Here is a 24,249-nt window from a genome sequence, read left to right as displayed (position 1 = left end):
TATTCACATATATAACCTAAATTTAAACATTCAATTTAAACATATTCATTATTTTTACCAATAAATAATCAAATTTGAAATTTAAATGTAATATTTATATAATAATAATAATAACATAACATTAAATAATTATACCAAATAAATATGTAAAAGCTAATCAAGGTGGGGATGGAGAATGGGGTCGGGCTGGGGACATTCCCCGTCCCCGGTTAGCTCACGAGAAATTTTTTCCCCCACTCCCTCCCCATTCCCCACCTAATCGAGGAATCCCTGCCCCATTCGGGGCGGGGCCCCGGGGCCTTGTTCCCATGGGGAAATTGGACATATCTAGTCTGAGGCCAATTCGGTGGGTAATTGGTAATAGCAATTTTTTTTAATATAATTACTAGTTAATGTTTTAAATTAAAATATCTTAGTAAAGGTGTAACTCATCACTAGGGTTGGCAAAAATCCCCACGAGGTCAGATCGAGGTGGAGAATCTTCGATTTGATAGGGGATAAGGGTCAATCCGTCGAGTCCTTAGTTGGGGACGGGGCGGTAGGATTGGGGCCCCCAATGGGGATGGAGAGAAATACCCCCGCGAGGACGGGGATGGGGAATCCCCTTGTCTCACCTCGGTCCTATTGCCAACCCTACTCACCATTAAGGTGCTTGGAGTTTACACATCTATTTCATTTACGAGTAGTTGCACAATGGAACAGGGTACGATCCTATGTTGGATGTCGTCAATGAGCAGTAGCCTGAAATTGAATGTTTATACGGCATGTCATCTAGAAAAAATTTGGAGCTAGTCTAGGCGTTGTTATTAGTAATAGGTAGGAGGATGTCATTATTGCTCAGTCAATGGATCGTTCATGTTGTGTGGATGTTGAGGCTAAGGGAGCTTTGACTCTCTTTTCAAGTCTAAAGTTGGCTGAGGAGTTGAGATGTGAAAACTAAGGGTGTATGTGGGTTGGATTAGGAGAATTTCTTGAACCAACCTGAAAATTCGAGTTGGTCGGGTTGGATACCCGAGTGACTCGAATAGGGTTTCTAACTAAACCCTTAAAATTTGGGTTGGGATGTCGGGTTATTTACTTTTTTTTTCTTTTTAATTACATTTTTATTAACTTAAAATATTTAAATTTGCGTACATTACATATTAGTAACGAAAATTTCATAAAACTCAAATGTTACATATCAAAATCTAAAATATCTATTACAAACTTTAGACAAACATCATAAAAATATATATGAGTTATAATTTATACTATCTAAAATGGGCTATGAGAGAGAAAATTTTGAATTCCCCATTTGCCCCTTTTAATGATTGCTTATAGGGTTATATAGTGTAATTTCACATCTAAGTTGTCAAATTAAAAAAAAAATCTTGTTTTTAAGGGGTATTTTCAAATGTAATAAAAAAATCCAAATTATTTACAATTAATGCAAAATTAAAAAAGAAACCAAAAAGAATGGAAGAAAGCCCAACCCAACATGTGAAATACCGAAAATATCCCAACCTACACAAAAAATCGCGACCCGTCCAACGATTAATCGAATTATCCAAAACCCACGCTCACGCCCGATACCTATGTCTTCCCACATCTTTTTCTTCTAACAGCAACCAATCCTCATATACTACACGATAACCTATCGCTCTCTATATCGTCGGCTTCTCCTTCTTCCACTACTTCATTTTCTTCTCTCGTCGCTACTGCTTCATTATTTTTTGTCTTTCCTTCTTCTTCTTCCTCTGTCCTATTTCTTTATTTTCTTCTCTCATTGCTACTTTTGATTCTTCAAGGTTACAATCTACCATCAAATCCTTCAAGGTTAATTCATTAATTCTTTTCATTTCATTAATTCCTCTATGTAATCATAATTATTAAGCATTATTGAACCTAATTTTGTTTAATTAGATGGTAAGCAAAAAAGGAGTCAAAGTTGATGGAAGCAAAGGAAAAGGAAAGAAAATAATTAAAGTTGAATCATTAACAACTAGAGCAAAAAGAAACAAATCTGAAGAGAAGAAGAAGGTAAAATTAAAGAAGTTGATAACTTCAAATTCTCCATGTATAAATAGAACTTTAACATCGATACATACTTGTTGTGCATCATGCTTATTTAATAATGTACTTGTATTCAACTATCTATCTTAGGAGCTTTAGCAAAAACTTTAACATTAATCCATCTATTATTGATAAATTTAAATTAAGATAGACAGAGATAGAGTATTATCTCTATCTATCTAAGATAGATAGTGAGAGTTTTATCACCTCTATCTTAGATAGACAGAGATAGAATACTATATCGTGCATCTAAGATAGACAGTGATAGAGTTCAATGGTAAATACTGATATATGTTTTTGTAGTTCATATATCGTTTGCACTCTATATTTCTATATTTGTTTAGTTGAGTGGATCTATTATTCATAACTTTGAATTGAGATAGACAGAGATAGAGCACTATCTCTATCTATCTCAGATAGACAGTGATTGAGTTCAATGGTAAACATTAATGTTTGTTTCTATAGTTTCTATATCGTTTACACTCTATATTTCTATATTTGTTTAGTTGAGTGGATAATTATTAATAAATTTGAATTGAGATAGATAGAGATAGAATACTATCTCCGTCTATCTCAGATAGACGGTGATAAAGTTCTATCATTGCCTATCTAAGATAGACAGAGATTATATTTCAATGATAAACACTAATAGTTGTTTCTATACTTTCTATATCGTTTGTATTTGTTTAGTTGAGTGAATCTATTATTCATAGCTTTGAACTGAGATAGACAGAGACATAGCACTATCTCTGTCTATTTCAGATAGACAGTGATAGAGTCCTATTTCTATTTACTTGAGATAAACAGAGATAGAATACTATCTCATAGATATTGTAGAATATTATTGATAGTAATAGTAGTTGGTGTTATTCAAATTTTACTTTCTAACGTACTATTAAATATATCTTTTCAACAGGTGGAACATGAATTGATCATGAAAAATGAGAACAGAAACTTAAGTGTTACAGTCTACGTTAGTGTAGAAGTCTTAAATTTGATAAATCAAAGTTAGATGAAACAATTTTTCCAAAAGTTTGGAGTGGCCCATCTGGACACTTTCTTAATACTAAAATGACCAAAATACCCGACAATTCCTCAACTATTTAGTAAAAAGACAATGCTATACAAAAAAGCCAAATGTCCTTGCATTTAACTTTAATGGTCATATAGTAGAATTTGGGTCGAAAGAATTTTGTTTAGTAACTGAATTGAAAGGCCACAAATTCCCTCAATTAGATTTAGGACAAAGAAAAGTGTCTGAACTTAGGAATACTTTTTTCCTTCATGATGATCATATAACTAGAAGAGATATAGAGAGAACTTTCAAAGCACTACGCAATGAGGAGGAAGAGTCAATGAAAGTTAAATTAGCCAATCTCTACATCCTAGAAGCTTTTTTGATCTCTAAGCAACAACACAACCATGTCAATTTCAAATATCAAAACATTTTAGATGATGAACAAGTCTTCAAAGACTATCATTGGGAAGATTTTCTCACAACCTAACCTATCAATTCTTAAAGAGAGCGTCATATACTAAGAAGGATGTTTTCTACCTTTAAGGATTCTCACTAGCATTAGTTTATTGGGCTTTTGAGACAATCCTTAAACTTTCCGATTTAGATGTTGGATTTGGAAGAAAACTTGGAATCAAAGATCCAAGAATCATCATATGGAAGTGTTTGGAGTTAGATGAGTGGAGAACTCTAAATTAGAACATTTTCGAAACAGAAGATGCAAGTAATTCCTTAAATGAGAACATTTTCATTGTCTATCACTTTAAAAATACACAGTGTAATATTTTATCTCTGTCTTGTTGAGGTTGATGCCCTAAATCTCGTACGGTCCTGTAGTTTGTAAACACGTGTATGAACAAACATTTATGATATAATAATATGAGATATTTTCTTCACTATTTTCTATGAAATATGAGATATTTTAGTTGCATTAACCACAAACCAATAAACAAAGATCCCTGGTTATCGTTGTAACTTAAACATGTATGTGGAGACATACAAGTGGATCGTGCCTTAAGTGATAACCTAAATGGTTTGTAGTATATGGATAAAGGAGGGAAACCTTATCCTGGTGACACTACGGATACGACCTGCTTTGTAGATATTACAAGTATTGTAAAGTGCTACAAGTGATCTAATCCTGGTCATTCATGTAGAGACATGCGAGTGGGGGTATCCTATACAAAGAAGTTTGTATAAGACCAGACCATGAAATGTTTAATCTTGTTATCTAACGTCGTTCATGACAGAAACTTTCATTTCACTAGGATGACCATAAGTAACATGACCTTAATCCTGAGTGAGTTGGGAACTCCTACTTATGAGGGTTGTCCTTTGATTTGCATGGGTGTGAGTGGCCAAATCGCCGACTCAATCCTACCACTTTGGAGATTCGTCTGATTGGGGAGTTGAAAACTCAACTACACAAGACGGAATTCACTCCTTCCCCGAAGTAGGGTAAGTAGATAGATTGCTCTTTTAAGGGCTGATTCCGGAGCTTGAATAATGTAGCACTACACCTTCTCATGACCCAAGAAGTGTTCACTCATATTAGAACTATGATGTGTTGTTCATTAGAGGAATCAGTGGTACTTAAGGAGTTAGATGTAACTACAGAACGGTAAATTAGCCCAGCTGTACTTACGAGTGATTTGTGAAAGGTCATCGTACTGTTGGACAAATAAATATATCTGTAGTGTGAAGAGCGCAACTGTCAGTCTTTAGTGGAATGCTCGGTAGTTAACGGATGGTGGATATCGTGATTAAAGAGTTTAGTCAGTTATTCACGTACCGTTTGAGCTTCAAGCTACAGGTCCATAAGGTCCCCTTAGTAGCTCAATGGATTCAAATTGAGAATCAGTTTTTGGGTTATTTTGAAATTTTCAAATTAAAAAGAGGGAATTTGATTATATATCATATAATTAAATTGATTCAATTATATGTGATATAATTGATTTGATGTATTAGATATATTAAATGGAAGAATTAATATAAATATGATTTATATTAAATGTCATAAAGGAGAAAAGAACTATAGTTTAAATATTACATGTGATATGATATTAAAACTATAGGTTATAAATATAATATGATAAATTAGTTATTATATTTATTTATAATAAAACAATTATTAGATAATTGTTGATGGTTATGTTTTCTCCATTAACCGATCAAGTGGGAGGTTTTTATCCTGTCTCTTATACACATCTTAAATATTGTTGTTTATATACGTGATGAATAGATAATGATAGTAGCCTATCATTATCTATCATTCAGTATCCTTCGTATGAACTCCAATATGTTCTTGCAACAAATTGATGAAGAAGAGAAAATTGAGAAGGAAAAAGAAGATGAAGAACATGTAGAAGAAGAGCAAGAGAAAGTAGATGAAGAGAAACTAGAAGAAGACCAAGAAAAAGTAAATGCATATCAAGTAGAAAAATAGCAAAATGAGAAAGAACAAGTTCAATAAGAGCACAATGAAGAGGAAGATACTAATAAGAAAGAAAGTGAAGAGATTCTCTTTCAAAAGGAGAGACCAATGAGAAACCAAAAGCGGAAGTAAATTATTGATGAGGAAGATGAAATAAAACAAGAAAATGATAGTAAAGAGGATATAGATGAAGAGATTCAAACAGAAGGGGAAAGATAGAAGGAAAAGCAACAAGAACGGGGCAAGTGTAAAAAGTTTATAACAAAATTACTAGAAGACGCACACTTTCAAAAGGAAAGACTAAAAAGACAACGAAAATCAACCAAAAAAATATATGCAAAGAATATCAAGAAGAAACCTGAGAAGAAGAACGAAGTACAACCTCGAACTTCAACTCAAGAATATGCAAAATTGATGATGGACATTACTCCAAGCTTTAGCTTGAACATTCCCCAAACTCAATTTCAACCTAAATCCCAATCTCGATCTCAATCTCAGTCTTGATTGTAGAATTACTCTATACAGTTTGTAAAGCTTCAAATTGAACATTTCTTTGTACTTAGTTTTCTACTTTATACAGTTTGTAAGTTTCTTTCTACTTGTTGACAATCAACTACTTCTGGAATTTATGAAATTAACATGTTTTGTTTATTGTCTTGTTCTACTATCACTATCTATCTTAGGAACTTTAGCAACTATTGAAAAACTTTAACATCAATACATACTTGTTTATCTGAGTAGATCTATTATTGATAACTTTGAATTGAGATAGATAAAGATAGAGCACTATCCCTGTTTGTCTAAGATAAAAAGTGATAGAGTATTATCTTAGATAGAGGGCTATCACTGTCTATCTTAGATAAATAGTGATAGAGGACTATTTCTGTCTATCTCAGATAGACGTGATAGACTTCAATGGTAAACACTAATATTTGTTTCTATAATTTCTATATTGTTTGCACTCTATATTTGTTAGTTGAATGAATCTATTATTGATAACTTTGAATTGAGATAGATAGAAAAATTGAGCACTATCTCTGTCTATCTTAGATAGAGATAAAATACTATCTCTCTCTCTATCTCAAATAGACAATGATAGAGTTCTATCATTGTCTGCTTGAAATATATAGAGATAGATCACTATCTCTGTCTATTTGTGATAGACAGTGATAGAATATTATCTTTATCTATCTGAGATAGATAGTAGTAGACTTCAATGATAAATAATAATATTAATATTTTTGTTGGTTGTAGATAGTGTTATGTTCTATTCATTGTCTTGTTCTACTATCACTATCTATCTTAGGAACTTTAGCAACAATAGAAAACTTTAACATAAGTATGTTATCTGAGTGGATCTATTATTGATAACTTTGAATTGAGATAGACAGAGATAGAGAACTCTATCGCTGTCTATCTTTCTATCTCTGTCTATCTGAGATAGACAGTGATAGAGTTCAATCATTGTCTATCTGATATAGACAAAGATAGAATACTATCTCTATCTTTCTGAGACGGACAATGGTAAACTTCAATGATAAACAATAATATTATATTGGTATTTTTGTTGTTCATAGATAATTGTTTATCATACATACTTGTTTATGATAAACAATAATAACTTAACATCAATACATACTTGTTTATCTGAGTGGATCTATTATTGATAACTTTGAATTAAAATAAATAAAGATAGAACACTATCACTATCTATCTAAGATAGACAATGATAGAGTTATATCATTATCTATATGAGATAGACAGAGATAGAGCATTATCTCTATCTACCTGAGATAGACAATGGTAGAACATTATCTCTATCTACCTGAGATAAACAGTGGTAGAGTTCTATCATTGTCTATATAAGATAGACAGAGGTAGAGAAATAGACAGTGATAGAGTTCTATCGTTGTCTACTTGAGATAGACAATGGTAAACTTCAATGATAAACAATAATTAAGTTTCTATTTATTAATTTTGTTGTTGGTAGATAGTGTTATGTTTTGTTAATTGTCTTGTTCTACTATCACTATCCATCTTAGGAATTTTAGCAACTATAGAAAAATTTAACATAAGTATGTTATCTGAGTGGATCTATTATTAATAACTTTGAATTGAGACAGATAAAGATAGAGCACTATCTTTGTCTATCTGAGATAGATAGTGATAGAGTTCTATCATCGTCTATTTGAGATAGACAAAGATAGAGCACTATCTCTTTCTATCTGAGATAGACAGTGATAGAATTCTATCATTGTCTATCAGAGATATACATAAATTGAATACTATCTCTACCTATCTGAGATAGACAGTGGTAGCCTTAAAAAATAAACAATAATATTATATCAGTATTTTTGTTGTTGGTAAATAATTGTTTATGATACATATTTGTTTATGATAAACAATAATAATTTAACATCAATACATACCTGTTTATCTGAGTGGATCTATTATTGATAACTTGGAATTGAAATACCCAAAGATAGAGCACTATCACTGTCTAAGATAGTGATAGAATTCTATCATAATCTATCTGAGATAGACAGAGATAGAACATTATTTCTGTCTGAGATAGATAGTGATAGAGTTCTGTCATTGTCTATCTGAGATAGAAAACTATCTCTGTCTATTTAAGATAAACCGTGGTAAACTTCAATGATGAACAATAATATCAGTTCCTATATAATAGTACATTCATAATGTGGAAAATGGTTAGTTATTATCTGATAATAGATGTGAACCAAAAGACAAACAAGTACCAATTTTGGGAGTGATTAGATTAGTATTGAAATCTTTAGCAAAAGTAAAAAAAAAAAAAAAAAAAAAAATAAAAATCGGCATCTGACTAATACAAATTCGAATCACTCACAACTCAATTCAGTAAAAGAAATGAAAACTTTCTTTTATTAATTGACCAAATAACAAAAATAACGTACAGGACTATGACTTCTTATGTTCATTGAGGGATCAGTTGGTACTTAAGAAGATTGGATATAACTACAGATTGCATAACGGTTAATGGGCCCAGCTATACTTCACGAGCATCTGTGGAAGTGGTTATCGCACTTTGATTGGGCTTATATGGACAAACATAATATATCTATAGGTAAGTGAGAGTTTAAGCTTGGCGTTTTAGTGTAGTGCCTGCAGGTTAACGGATAGGTGGAATCCCATGACTAAAAGAGTTTTAGTGCAGTTATTCACGTACCATTTGAGCTTTTGAGCTAGCAAGTCATAAGGTCCCCTTGTAGCATCAATGGATTTCAAGTTGAGGATCAGGATGTCTTGGTGTCTGATTTTGAAAATGTTAAAATTTGACTAAGAGGTAATTTTCTATTGATATTATATGAAATATGATTCGGTGATGATGTATGAGATACTCAAAGGTGGGAGATATTAAATTAAATGATCATTATATTACAGGTACCATGAAATAGAAAATACAGCCTATTGACCTTTTGTTTCATGAAGATGAAATATTAAAACTATAGGTTATAATATTTATAGCTATGGTTAAAGTTAGTTATCATTATATCATTTATTCCATAATTAATTATTGGATAATTATCTCTTTTTCTCTAATAACCAATTGAGTGGGAGGTTCTTGGTGGTTTCATGGTAACTGTGAGATAAATGGAAAAAAATTTTCCTAAATTTAGAAGTTGCTGTTTATGTGAGAGATTCTATTCTCGGAAAGTTCTCACTGTGGTTGTCGAGTAAATAAGATTTACTAAACGACAGTTGAAAAGAGACTAGACGATCATGGAGTGTTTCTATACGATAGTCACTCAGCTGGCTAATTAGCTAAACGATCGCGGAGCTTTTGTTGAACGATCGTGGAGCTTCTTCTAAATGATTGGGCATAATCTATACGATACATCTTTTCATTTCCCACTTGCTCAATCGTTTACATGATTGTTCTTCCTCCAGTCTCGTCCTCTAACCAAGTCCACACATAGCCCAAACTTTGGATTCTCACTCTGAGAATACCAAGGTAGCCATTGTGGTGTACTCAACTCGACATTGTCGAGGTTTATTAGAGGTTGTTTGCTGTGTTCGTGGTCGCTGTGATCGTGCAGTGTAGCGGTCGTAGTGCTCGAGCATTCAGGGTTGCAGACTTGCTGATTGTTCAAGCGTTCGTGATCAAAGGTGTTGAAGATGAGTCTTCAAAGGTATGCATAATTCTGCCCTTGATCGTGTAGTAAAGCATGTTGCAATTTTGTTGTCTCATGACCAGTATGTTTTCATTTCTTGATTGTAATTGTTAATGTTCATATACGAGTGAAATTTGGAACGATCATTTCGCTGCTCATGGAAATCCTCATGTCTGATTTTCTTCAATTGGTATCAGAGCCAGGTTGTTCTGATATTCCAAATTTCATTTCTGTTTTGAACTTTTTTTTTTACAGTCGTGATGGGTTTTTTGCATTGCGTTTAATTGTTAATGCATTTGTGGATGGTGTTGATTAATGTTTACAGGCTAATTGTCTCTGTTTAAAGCTTTCTTTCAATTACAAAATGTTAATTTGTAAGGGCCCCTTTGTTTTTGGGCATAATTAATATGCAATCGAGTCTGTAATTCAAAGTGTTTGAGTTAGTCGAATCGTTTGTGATGAAGTTTCGAAGCATGAAGATGTGGTTCTCAGTGGAGAAGAAGACCAAGAGTTGGTTGTGTCGTGTAGCCTCAAGTAAACGATCGTTGGGATTTACCTAAACGATGGTGTAAATTTTTCTATATGATCGTGTAGTATTTACTAAACGATCGTCTAGCTAATGCTAAACAATAGAGTAAATCGTTTAGTCTATCGCGTAGCGTTGGTTACCCGATCGCGTCGATGCTGGAGGTAGACAATCGAGTGGGAGCATTTGATGCTCATCGTTTAGAAGAAGGCGCGCGCTAAACGATCATGTAGTTAGCATGGCACTCGCTCACGATTGTTTTAGACGATCGTGCTTCATCGCATCATATCATTAGACGATCGTATAAGGCTTGCATTGCGGAGACGTGGCCTCATGTTTCATCGCATAGTAAAAGGTACACGATCGTTGCTAAACGATCGTTTAGCTCTGGAAGCGTAGGTAAACGATTGAGTAAAGCGTTTACTCTTCCGTGTAGACGATCGAAGGGATGTTTGGTACACGATCATTGGAGATGCATTGTTTCACCCAGATGGTTCAAGACCCGGTTCGCCTGTTTGAACCAGAGACTCCTTTTTTTTGTAATAGTTAGCTTTTGTTTTGAGGATTTTGAGGCGATTTTTCCCAGTTCATCAACATTTTTTTATATACATGAGATGTATATGGTCTATATGGAAAAGTGTTTGACATATAGATTTGAAACCACCTTAGGTTGTGCAATTCATGCATCATGTATTATAAGTGTTATAATATGGCATGAAGAAATTACATGAAAGCATGTGCATGCATCATGAAAATATAAGAGTTATATTTGTGCATGTAGTAAGCATATTCATGCATCATCTTTATATTATAAGCGTTATAGTATAAGGGTGTATTGAAGCATGTTTTTCTTGGTTCGTTTTTGTTTTGTATAATGTTATATAAAAAAGTAGCAATGGATGAACGATGCATGGAGCATGACACTTAGGTTGATTGTAACATTATGAATGCCTTGTATGTGTTAGCTTTGCATTGTAATTGGTTTTGGTTGTTTCTGCAGTAAGTGTTACAATATAAATTAGAACTAAAATCGATACGAAAGAGTTGCATGCGAACTTAGGGTGAACTCATGTTTTAAAAGGATTTTAAAATCGGATTGAGATAGACCTAAGTCCAAAGGTTCTAATGGGATTAGCAACCTAGCTTAATCTTTTTAAATCGGTTTAATAGGATTAAATTGATTGGCATAAAATATTAAAATTGTATTAAATCTATCTATAAAGGACCTTTTGTCTAAGGCAGGTTATGTCTAGGCTAGGGTACTTAAGCTGGCGGAAATGGAACACCCCTACCTAGGAACTTATCTAGAAAGGTGAATTAGATAGATTTTCTGCAAGCATGCAACAGTTGGTCAAAGACTCCGTTAAAGATTTTAGTGGATGATGATCAAAAGTTGTTCAACTATCCAAGGTAAAAGTTACTATTGGGCAAACCTAAACAGTCACTTAGTTAAAATCCTTAGCCGTGTTTTTTCTAAGTTAACTAAACCCTAGGTTATAAAATACTTAGCAGGAGGAAGAGATGTATTTTATATGTCAATGATTCCACTCATGTTTCTCCTTGAATGTTCACATCGTGAGATTCATGCTTGGCCTCATGGTGCCTTAGGAGCATCCCTCTTCGAAAGGTGTTTTCATGAGTCAATATCAAGGTGGACGGAGAGAGTGTTTATAGTAAGTGGATGAAGGGTGTGCGTCAACACGTCCTACGATCTATGCCATTAGTTCACACCGTGAGATCATTTTGTACTTCTTTGTGGCGCCCTAGGAGCATCTCCCTTCGGATGGGTTTTGTGCAGTTGGTCAAGATCAAGGTGAACTCTAGAAATGGATAGGGCCTCTTTAGATTTTGCCCCAATCGGATTTTTTTCCCTTCGGATTGGCTGCTTGGGGTGGATCTCTAGGGCCTAAATTAACGGGTCACACTTACGAGAGATTTTTTAGTAAGTTAATGATCTCTTAACCAAATCAATGATGGCTAGTCGTTATAGAAGCAAGAGTTGTTCTGGTATTAATGACTGATTGAGAATTTCTCAATTCAGAGGAGGGATAATTGACCTCCCTTCGATGACTTTTGTCCTAAATCTTTGAAGCGTCATTGCAAAACTAGATGTCACATAGAGTTCATGTTAGTTTTGCTAAACCTTATTGGATGTTGTATGTTTTTTTCAACGGGTATTTGCTTAAAACCTAACGTAGGTCAATGTGTTTTTGCTTTCAGCAACGTATTTGTATTTTCGTTTAAAACCTTTAATTTGGCTGATTACATACAGTGGAAAGAATCTTGTAATACGTATTTCGTGGTAACGACCTCGAATTTGTCATGGTTGAGGAATGTCCTCAAGTCCCGACCCTTTATGCACCACAAAGTGTTCGTAATGCATATGAGGTATGGATGAAGGCTAATTCATTGGCCCGACTTCACATTTTGGCTAGCATACCTGATGCTTTGGTCAAAAGGGTTGAGTACATGGTCATTGCACGCAAGATCATGGACTCGTTGCAAGATTTGTTTGAACGTCAGTTCTTACTTTTCTAGCACAGAGGGATGGATGACAAAACCAGTAGTGCCAGTTTCAAAGTTAAACTCCAGGAAGAGGAAGCAAATGTTACTGACTCTGTTGAGATTCATAGAAGAGAAATGTTCTCTGACATGGAACTTGGAGCTTATTTAAGTTTTGATGTTGATCCCACTACTCTCCAAAAGAGAAGGATGTCTAAAGACTGTAAATATGAATATATTGGTCTTGGAGACGTGTTTGGTAAAGAATGATGATTGTGCCTGGATCCTAGATTCGGGTGCTACCAACCATGTCAGTTCATCTTACCAAGGATTCAACTCCTGGAAAATGTTGCCATAGGGAAAGATGACTCTTCAAGTCGGTACTAGTGAGGTTGTTTTAGTTGTTGTTGTAGGAAAGCTGAAGTTTTAGTTTAACAAGAAACGTTATCTATTACTGGATAACGTTTTCATAGTTCCTCATATTAAGATAAACTTAATCTTGGTTTCTTGTCTCATTGAACAAGAGTATACCGTCTCCTTTTCTGAGAATAAAATGTTTATTTTCAAGAATGGAATGAAGATTGGTTTTGGTTCGATGGAAAGTAACTTATATGTACTAAGGCTGTTAGTCATAAAAACCTTGTTTAACACTGAAATGTTCAGTACGACAACAACAGCTAAAAGACCAAATGTTTCTCCTAAAGAAAATGCCCATCTTTGGTATCTAAGGTTAGGTCACATCAACTTCAATAGGATTGAGAAGTTAGTGAAAAGTGGACTTCTAAAGAGTTTCGATGAGAATGTCTTGCCGGTGTGTGAATCATGCCTCGAAGGCAAGATGACCAAACGACCTTTTACTGCAAAAGGTTACAGAGCCAAGGAAGCCTTAGAGCTTATACATTCTAACCTTTATGGTCCGATGAATGTTAGGGCTCGAGGTGGGCATGAATATTTCATCTTTTTCATAGATGATTATTCAAAGTACGGGTATCTCTACCTAATGCAACATAAGTTTAAAGCTCTTGACAAATTCAAGGAGTATAAGGATGAAGTTCAAAACTCGTTAGGTAAGAAGACAAAAACACTACGACCTGATCGTAGTGGAGAGTATGTGAACCTCCAATTCCAAAACTATATGATAGAACATGGGATTGCGTCCCAACTCTCGGCCTCAGGTACACCTCAGTAGAATGGTGTATTAAAAAGGAGAAACAGAACCTTGTTGGACATGGTTCGGTCTATGATGAGTTTTGCTCATCTTCCAAACTCGTTTTGGGGTTTTGTAGTGGAGACTGCATGCTATATTCTGAACAACATTCCCTTGAAAAGTATTTCTAATACATCTTTTGACCTATGGAGAGGCTGTAAAGGTAGTTTACGCCATTTCAAAATTTGGGGGTGTCCGGCACATGTGCTTGTGGCTAACCCGAAGAAGTTGAAACCGCGTTCGAAAGTTTGTCTCTTTGTAGGCTACCCCAGGGAAATGAAGGGTAGATACTTCTATGATCCGAGTGAGAATAAAATATTTGTTTCAACAAATGCTATCTTCTTGGAAGAGAACCACATAAGGGATCATAAGCCATGAAAGATAGTGATAGGGATGCTGATTGAAAAAGGTTCTTCAGGGTTACCGAAACCGCATCCCCGCAAGTGGTCAGACTTGCCTACACAATGTCACTACTGACATTGTTCCTTCCCATTTGATCCAGGGGCTTCTGAATTGCTGGGCAGCGTTTCTGGTGTTCTGTTTCTAAGCTTGGCTGTCAGTTGCCCGATCTGGACCTCCAAGTTCCTTATGGAAGATGCTTGCGATTGCATGTTCGCATCATTTTTCTCTATATACAGCTTGAGTGGAGCTTCCAAGGACTATGAATTTGTTGAGGTGTTGGATGAGGAAGGTTGGTTGTACGATTGTCTATTTTGGTGGTGACTCTGATTCAGACCCTAATGAAAAGCCAAAGGATTTCCTCGATTCCCAGAATTGTTCTGCAGATTCCTTTGGCCTCCCTGGTCGTTGTTCCCTCCCCAACTGAAGTTAGGGTGATTCCACCAACGAGTTGTATATGTTGCTGTAAGGGTTATTCTGGATCGAGTACACTATCTGTGGGTTTGATGGGCACATTTTTACTGAATCACCCCCTCCACATTGTGCACAGCTTGTCGCTGCCACTTGTGTTAGCGCATTGACTTGCGCTACACCCTGGGAGAGGGTTCCATGATTAATTGCCATCGTTTGAAGGAGAGAGGTAACTGCAGCCATTTATACTGCCAATGTGGTCATTGTATCAGTAGGTACAATGGCACTTTCTGCTTTTCTTCGTTCTGGGCCACTTCCCCCATCCCATCATCTACCCAGTCATTTGTATTTCGCGAAATGCGATCTAAGATGACCTTGGCTTCAGCGTACGTTTTGTCCATAAATCCTCCTACCGCGGAGGCATCAGCAATAGCTTGTGACGATCTGTCTAGGCCATTGTAAAAGGTTTCCATCAAAACACAATCGGGTATCCCGATGTGCGGACAGTTCTTCACCAATCTTTTTAATCGCACCCATGCGGTGCTCAGAGTCTCATTTTTCATCTGTTCAAAATTCAACACGTCCCTCCATCTTCTTGCGTGACTGCGAACGGGAAGAATTTCTTCATGAATCGCTCGACCAACTAGTCCCAAGATTTAATGTCATTTGGCTCCAATGAATAAGCCACCTATTTGCCTCATCCCAAAATGTGTACGGGAAGAGATACAGTTTAATTCCTTCCGAAGTAACGCCAGGAATGGAGAATGTATTGCACATTTCAACAAAGCTGGTCAAGTATGCGTGCGGGTCTTCTCCTTATAGACCTTCAAACTGCCCCGCATTCTAGATCATTTGTAGCATGACCAGCTTTATTTCGAATCTTGCATTCTCCTCCACCGTGGGTCTTACAATTCGGGGTGAGAAGTCATATAAATTTGGCGTCGCATAATTCCTCATTGGGATATTGCGGTCGGCTGTCAGGAAAACAGGGTCTTGCGTCGGTCGATTTATCCTTTGATTCCCATCGGGCCTATCATTTTTGTTAGTCATGGTTCTTCTTCGCCTTATACGGTTCTGACGTGCTTGTGCGCGAAAAGTACACTCGATCTCTAGGTCGGCTTTGAATTCTAGTTCAGTCCTAGTACTCATACACCGTCAGCCTGCTCTTCGCGTTAAACAGACAGTACAGCAGAGATCTGTCTTGCAAAATACCACAAAAATATTCAACACTAAAAGTTGCCAATCCCCGACAACGACGCCAAAAACTTGTAAAGAATTATTCTTAATCGTGTATCGCCAATAACCTGTTAGGCTGCTGACGACTTATCTATATGTATATGTATTGTGCACTTTGCGACAATAATATGCGATATTACGTTCTATATGTATGTGATGATAATGATATGCTTCGTAGTATGCGTTCGTGTAGTGCACGTGTCACAAGTTTTCTTGCATTGGAACCAAGTATAATTCCAACGTAAGTTTCTCAGAGTGATCTGAGGTCGAACACAGGGATTGGCGATACTAATGTGGTATATGCGACCGGTTAAAAAAAAAAAGAATAATGAATTAGTTTTGAAAGTAAAATGCGATGAAAGTAAATTGCGATAATAAAAATAAAGCGATGATAAAATAAATTGCGGTGATAAATAAAGTGCGGTAAAATAAATTACGGTGATAAAATAAATGAATAAACAATTAAGTATACAGGGTGAGGACTAGCTATGAAGATGTGCAAAAATATCTGATGAATACGGTGGAAAGTCTTGTGAAATATGTCAGAAAGAGAATGGGTTGAGGGAAGGACATCGCAAGTTTGTCAATCTTGTTGAGGACGCAACTAAGGTTCCTCTTTCTCTTGGCTTACACCTTTTAGTGATCGGCCGTGTTCCATATGTCTATGGTGAAATAGGGATGAACATGATGAACGCAAGGTTGTTTCCATCTTTGGAAATACTTCTCACTTTAGTTAACGCATTCTTCCAACCTTCTTTCGTTAGGCAGAATAACATCTTTACTTCTGCTCTCACAGGTGAAGATGTCGTCGAGCATGCTTTAGCTAAACTTAGCCGATTTCCTTAACAAGGATTAACTCACTCGCTTAATCCTTCCCATTACCCTAGGAATTAGTTACACATGATGAAGAAAATGGATGATGAATGTATGGAGAAGAACAGAGAAATGATGATGAATACGATAATGATATTTAAATCTAAAGATCAGCGTTTGTTACAGATAGTGAATGAAAGATTAGAGATGAACACAGTAGATGAAGGAAAATAAGAACAAATACGGAAAGAGTGTCAATGTCTTGACACGAATCCCAATCGGATACGATATGCTTGCTGGTGTGTGGTAGAAATGGAGTGGAAAGCTTCCCTCTCAGGCTTGCTTTCCAGGTAGAAGTGACCGTTTGCACAGAGCTTCTTCTTCGAGAATGGGAATAGTTGCTTACCCTAGAGACTTATTTCTCAGTCTTGTCTCGTTTTTCTCCCAGATTTTCTCTAAATTGTCTCTTCAGATCAGCCTCCTATTATTCGAATTTGATGAAGCTATTTATAGACCTTGGCTTCTTCTGCATTAGTGGTCCCGCTCTGAAAAACTGATAATTCCTACAATGGCATAGTGGAAATGTCTGCTCTGCTCCACGTTCAATTTGTAGGAATCGTACAACAGAAAAGCTGTACAATGTTAAAAGTCCTTGCAAATGTGTTGCTCTTTACATCTTTAATCGATCGCCGCATGCGGTGTAATTTTTTTGATCTTTTATCGATTGCCGCATGCGGTGGAAATGCTTTGATCGTTTGAATCCATGATCGACCATCACATGCGTTGCAATTGCATTGTTCTTTTTCATTCTTGTTTGATTGTCACATGCAATGTGGATGCGTTGTTCATTTTTGTTCTCGAGCGATTATCACATACGGTAACCTGTTTCCTGCAAAACAAATACTTGGACATTCCATTTTGCCATCGCAATGGGGTTAGCGGGTGTACTTACGACACTTGACAATTTTCGCATTTCTAAGCCAATTTCTATACGATCGACGCAACTTTTCCTTCTTTTTACTGCATAATTTAAATAAAACGGTATAAATAACTTGTATTTCTACAAGTTATCAGCTATCTTCTTGGAAGAGAACCACATAAGGGATCATAAGCCATGAAGTAAGCATGTTTTACGTGAGATTTCTAGTGAGACTGAGACTACTAAGGGCTCAACAAGAGTTGTTGAACCGACTGACAGATCAACAAGGGTTGTTGAGGTCGATACATCTAGTCAACCAACTCAAGAGTTGAGACTTCTTCGACATAGTGAGAGGGTTATGAACCCACCGGATTCGTTACATGGGTTTGACTAAAGCCCAGAACGTCATTTCTAATGATGGGGTCGAGGATCCGTTGTCTTTTAAGAAAGCAATGGAGGATGTGCCAAGGATGAGTGGATTAAAGCCAATGAACCAGAAGATGGAGTCTATGTACTTCAATAACGTCTGGAGCTTATGGATCTGACCGATGAGGTAAGACGTATATGTGAGATTGATGTCCTAATTCTCACAGAGTCTCGTTGTTTTGTAAAGATACAATTGTTAAATGTAAAATAAGTATTATTTAATTTTGGCATTTACTCATATCCAATAAACAAAGATCCTTGGTTATCTTATGTGAACTTAAGCATGTATATGTGATATACAAGTGAATCATGCCTTAAGTGTAACCTAAATCGGTCTGTATTATAAAATTAAGGTGGGATACCTGATTCTAGTGACACTACGGATACGGCTCGCTTTATAGAGGTTTGCAAAGTGTTTGTAAACTACTACAAATGGTAGATCCTGACCATTCATGTGGAACGTGGAGCAGGGGTGTCCTATACAAAGAGTTTGTATAAGACCTGAACCACGAGATGACTAGACTCTGTATATAATTGTCGTTGATACTAGAGACTTGCATCTCACCTAAACGACCATAGGTGACATAACCTCAATCCTGAGTGTTTTATGAACTCCTGCCTTTGAGGGCAGTCCTTTGATAGTATGGGTGAGAGTGGCCAGATTGCCAACTCAATATGCCTACCTTTTTCATGGACTGTCTGATTAGGAGCTGGGAACCATTCACAATATGGAATTCACTCCTTTCCTGAAGCAGAGGATAAAGTGAGAGATTACTCCCTTAAGGTCTAATATCCGGGGCTTGAACATAGTGGCCACAACTTCTCCTTGGAAGAGAAGACATCAGTCATAATAGGACTATGATTTATGTTCATTAGAGGGATATGTGGTACTTAAGGAGACAGATGTAACTACAGGGGCCATAAGGTTATTGGACAGCTGTACTTCGAGCGATCTGTGAAGGGTTGTCGCACTGCTCATTGGTTAAGATGGATACATAATATATCTGTAGTGAGGAGAGTTCAGCTGTCGGTCTTTAGTGAAGTGCATGGCAGTTAATGGATGGTGGATCCCATGACTAAAAAGTTTAGTCAGTTATTCACGTACCGTTGGGGCTTCAGATCTACAAGTCCATGAGGTCCCCTTGGTTGCTTGGATTCATGTTGAAGGATCAAGTTCTTGGTGTTGGTTTGAAATGTTCAAATTGACAAGAGGTATTTTGATTATATATGATATAATTGGTATGATGTATAAGATACATCTAGTGGAGGATTGATGTGAATGAGATTTACATTAAGTACCATGGAATAGAAAAAGAACTATGGTTTATATGTTCATGAGATGAAATATTAAAACTATAGGTTATAAATATAGTATGATAAGTTGGTTATCATTTATATTTATAATAATATTGATTATTAGATAATTAATACTTTTTCTTTTAAATAACCAAATGTAGTGGGTGGTTATTGATCATGGTAACCGTAAGGTTTTAAAAGGAAATCGCTTTTCTATTTTGAAATGGAAGAGTAAAGATTGAAAAGATTTTAGTTTTCTCTCTGGCGAAAAGAAACTCATGAAAGTCGTCAAGTAAATACAGATTTACTAAACGACGGCTGGGTTAGGTAAACGATCATGCAGGTGCTAGCTAAACGATCGTGCAGTGTTTACTAAACGATCGTATAGCTTTGCTAGACGATCGCTGGCCCAAGGTAAACGTTCGTGTAGAATCGACCAAGCTAAACGATAGAGCTAAACGATCGCATAGCTTTTGCTAGACGATCGCATAGCTTTGTCTAAACGATTTGGCATCGACCTATATGATAGGTCCCCGACTCCTCCCACTTGCCCAGTCGTGTACACGATCGTTCTTTCCTCCGTTCGTCTGCCTCACACCAAGTCCAAACAGAGCCCACCCTCTGGATTCTCACACCGAGAAACCAAGGTCGCCTTGTTAGTGGTGTCAGACTCAACTCGACACCGTCGAGGTTTTTCGGAGGTCGTTCATGGTGCTGCGAAGGTCGTCCGTTGTTGCGGACGAGTTCGTGACCGAGGCGATCGTTGAGGACGAGTGCGAAGAGTTCGTGCTGTGTTCGTGCGGTGTTGTGGTCGTGTAGATCGAGTGCTCGTGGTAGTAACTGTTCGATCAAAGTCGCGCATCGGAGTGTGGAGACGCATCCTCTTATGTACGTTCAGTTTGCTTTCTGTACTTTTGATGTTCATACTGTAATTTCTCTGTATATTTGTATAACCGCTTGTATTGAAGTCGACTGTATATGTATTGTTGATTCATGATTGTAATTTGGAATAATCTTGCTTCCGTTGCTCACAGAAATCTCGAGTGTCGATTTCCTTCAATTAGTATCAGAGACAGGTTCCATGCGGACTTAGGGTGAACTCAAATTTTTTAAATGTTAACACTTAACTGTATATTTTGCATGCATTGAGCATTATCATGCATCATTCTTTTATTATAAATGTTATAGTCTAAGGGTGAATGGAAGCATGTTTTGCTTATTTCATTGCGGGTTTTGTATAAGTGTTATCTAAAATAAGTAGCAATGAATGGACAATGCATTGAGCATGACACTTAGGCCGTTTATAAGCGTTATGAATGCCTTGCATGTGTTAGCCTCACATTGTGGTGGTTGTTTTCCATTTATAAGTGTTATAAAGGAAATTAAACCTAAAATCAATAATTTAGAGTTGCATGCGGACTTAGGGTGAACTCAAATTTTTTAAAAAGGGTTTTAAAATTGGATTGAGATAGACCTAAGTTCAAATGGTTCTAAAGAGTTTAGTAACCTAGATTAATCTTTTAAATTCGATTTAATAGGATTAAATTGGTTGGAATAAAAGATTAATTTTTTTGTAAACCTATCTATAAGGGACCTTTTATCTAAGGCGGGTTCTGGCTAGGCTGGGGTTCTTATGTTGACGGAAACGTAACACCCTTACCTGGGAACCTACCTAGGAAGGTGAATTAGATAGATTTTCAACAAGCATGCGATGTTTTGGTCAAAGACTCTGTTAAAGAGTTTAATGGATGATGATCAAAAGTTGTTCAACAAACCAAAGTAAAAGTTACTCTTGGGAAAACCTAAAAGTCACTTAGTTAAAATCCTTAGCCATGTTTTATCTAAGTAAACTAAACCCTAGGTTATAAAATACTCAGTGGGAAGAGGATGTGTATCAAATATGTCTATGATTCCATTCACGTTTCTCCCTGTATGTTCACACCGTGAGATTCATGCTTGGCCTCGAGATGCCTCAGGATGCATCCCCCTTCGGATGGTGTTTGCATGAGTCAATATCAAGGTGGACGGAGAGAGTATTTATAGTAGGTGGGTGAAGGGCTGTCTCTTATACACATCTAGATGTGTATAAGAGACAGGCTCTGGATGGTGTTTGCATGAGTCAATATCAAGGTGGACGGAGAGAGTATTTATAGTAGGTGGGTGAAGGGTGTGTGCCAACACGTTGTATGGTCTCTGTCATTGGTTCACATCGTGAGATCATTCTATACGCCCTCGTGTCACCTTCGATGTGGCCCCCTTCGGATGGGTTTTGTGCAATTGGTCAATATCAAGGTGAACTCCAGAAATGGATAGGGTCGCTTTAGGTTTTGCCCTAATCGGATTTTTTTCCCTTCATATTGGCCTTTTGGGACGGACCTTTAGGGCTTAAAATGGCGGGTCACACTTATGAGAGATTGTTAAGTAAATTAATGATCTCTTGGCCAAATCAATGATGGCTAGTCGTTATAGGAGCAAGAGTTATTCTGGTATTAATGGTTGGTTGAGATCTTCTCAATTCAGAGGAGGGATAACTAACCTCCATTCGGTGACTTTTGTTATAAACCTTTAAAGAGTCATTGCAAAACTAGATGTCACACGGGGTTCATGTTAGTTTTGCTAAAACCTTATTGGATGTTGTTTTGTTTTACAACGGGTATTTTCTTAAAACCTAACGTAGGTCAATGTATTTTTTCTTTTCACCAACTCGTTAGTATTTCCGTATAAAGCTTTTAAAAATGATTGATTTATTACAGTGGAAAGAATCATGTGAAACGAATTTCATGGAAAACGACCTCCATCCCACTACTCTCCAAAAGAGAAGACAAGACAGTAAATATGATTTATTAGTCTTGGAGACATGTCTGGTAAAGAATGATGATTCTGCCTGGATCCTTGATTCAGGTGCTACTAATCATGACAGTTCCTCTTACCAAGGATTTAGTTCCTGGCAAATGTTGCCATAGGGAGAGATGATTCTTCGAGTCGATAATGGTGAGGTTGTTTCAGTTGTTGCTGTAGGCAGGCTGAAGTTATTTGTTGACAAGAAACGTTATCTGTTGTTGGATAATGTTTTTGTAGTTCCTCATATTAAGAGGAACTTAATCTCGGTTTCTTGTCTCATTGAACAAGGCTATACCGCCTTCTTTTCTGAGAATAAAGTGTTTATTTTCAAGAATGGAATGGAGATTGATTCTGGTTCAATGGAAAATGACTTATATGTACTAAGGTCGTTAGTCATAAAAGCCTTGTTTAACACTGAAATGTTCAATACGGTAACAACAGCTAAAAAACCAAAGGTTTCTCCAAAGGAAAACACCCATCTTCGGCATCTAAGGTTAGGTCACATCAATCTCAATAGGATTGAGAAGTTGGTGAAAAATGGACTTCTAAAGAGTTTAGAAGAAAACTTTTTGCCGGTATGTGAATCATACCTCGAAGGTAAGATGACCAAACAACCTTTTACTGGACAAGGTTACAGAGCCAAGGAAGCCTTGAAGCTTGTACATTCAGACCTTTGTGGTCCAATAAATGTTAGAGCTCGAGGTAGGTATGAATATTTCATCTCTTTAATAGATGATTATTCAAGGTTTGGGTATCTCTTCCTAATACAATGTAAGTCTGAAGCTCTTGACAAGTTCAAGAAGTATAAGGCTGAAGTTCAAAACTTGTTAAGTAAGAAGATAAAAACACTATTATCTGATCGTGGTGGAGAGTATATGTCCCTAATTTTAACTATATGATAGAACATGGGATTGCATCCCAACTCTCGGCCCCAGGTACACCTCAGCAGAATAGTGTATCAGAAAAAAGAAACAGGACCTTGTTGAACATGGTTCGGTCTATGATGAGTAATGCTCATCTTCCAGACTTGTTTTGGGGTTATACAGTGCAGACTGCATATTATATCCTGAACAATGTTCCCTCGAAAAGTGTTTCTGAAACACCTATTAAGTTATGAAGAGGCCATAAAAGTAGTTTACATCATTTCAGGATTTGGGGCTGTCCGGCACATGTGCTAGTGACTAACCCAAAGAAGTTGGAACCACGTTCGAAGGTTTGCCTCTTTGTGGGCTACCCCAAGGAAACGAGAGGAGGATACTTCTATAATCCAAGTGAGAACAAAGTGTTTGTTTCCACTAATGCTATCTTCTTGGAAAAAGATCACATGAGGGATCATAAGCCACGAAGTAAGCTCATTTTACGTGAGATCTCAAGTGAGACTGAGTCTACTGAGAGTTCAACAAGAGTTATTGAGGTCGAGACATCTAGTCAACCAGCTCAAGAGTTGAGACTGCCTCGACGTAGTAGGAGGGTTATGAACCCACCAGATTGCTACATGGGTTTGACTGAAGCCCAAAGCGTGATGGGGTCGAGGATCCATTGTCTTTTAAGAAAGCAATTGAGGATATTGACAAAGATGAATGGGTTAAGGCCATGAACCAGGAAATGGGGTTTATGTACTTCAACAACGGCTGGGAACTTATTGATCCACTTGATGGGGTAAGACCTATTGGGTGCAAGTGGATCTATAAGCGAAAGAGAGGTGTAGATGGAAAGGTGCAAACCTTTAAGGCTAGACTCGTGGCAAAGGGTTATGCCCAGGTTGAAGGAGTGGACTATAAGGAAACTTTTTCACCTGTTGTCATGCTCAAGTCTATCAGGATACTCCTGTCCATAGCCATATTTTATGATTATGAGATATGGAAAATGGACGTCAAGACTCCTTTCTTAATGGTAATCTTGAGGAGACCATCTACATGACTCAACTAAAGGGGTTCGTCGTTCCAGATCAAGAGCAAAAAGTTTGCAAGTTTAATAGGTCCATTATGGGCTGAAACAACTGTCTCGATCATGGAACA

Source organism: Benincasa hispida, chromosome 4, assembly GCF_009727055.1.
Source record: "Benincasa hispida cultivar B227 chromosome 4, ASM972705v1, whole genome shotgun sequence".
NCBI classification, from domain to species: Eukaryota; Viridiplantae; Streptophyta; class Magnoliopsida; order Cucurbitales; family Cucurbitaceae; genus Benincasa; species Benincasa hispida.
This window is presented reverse-complemented; position numbering follows the sequence as displayed.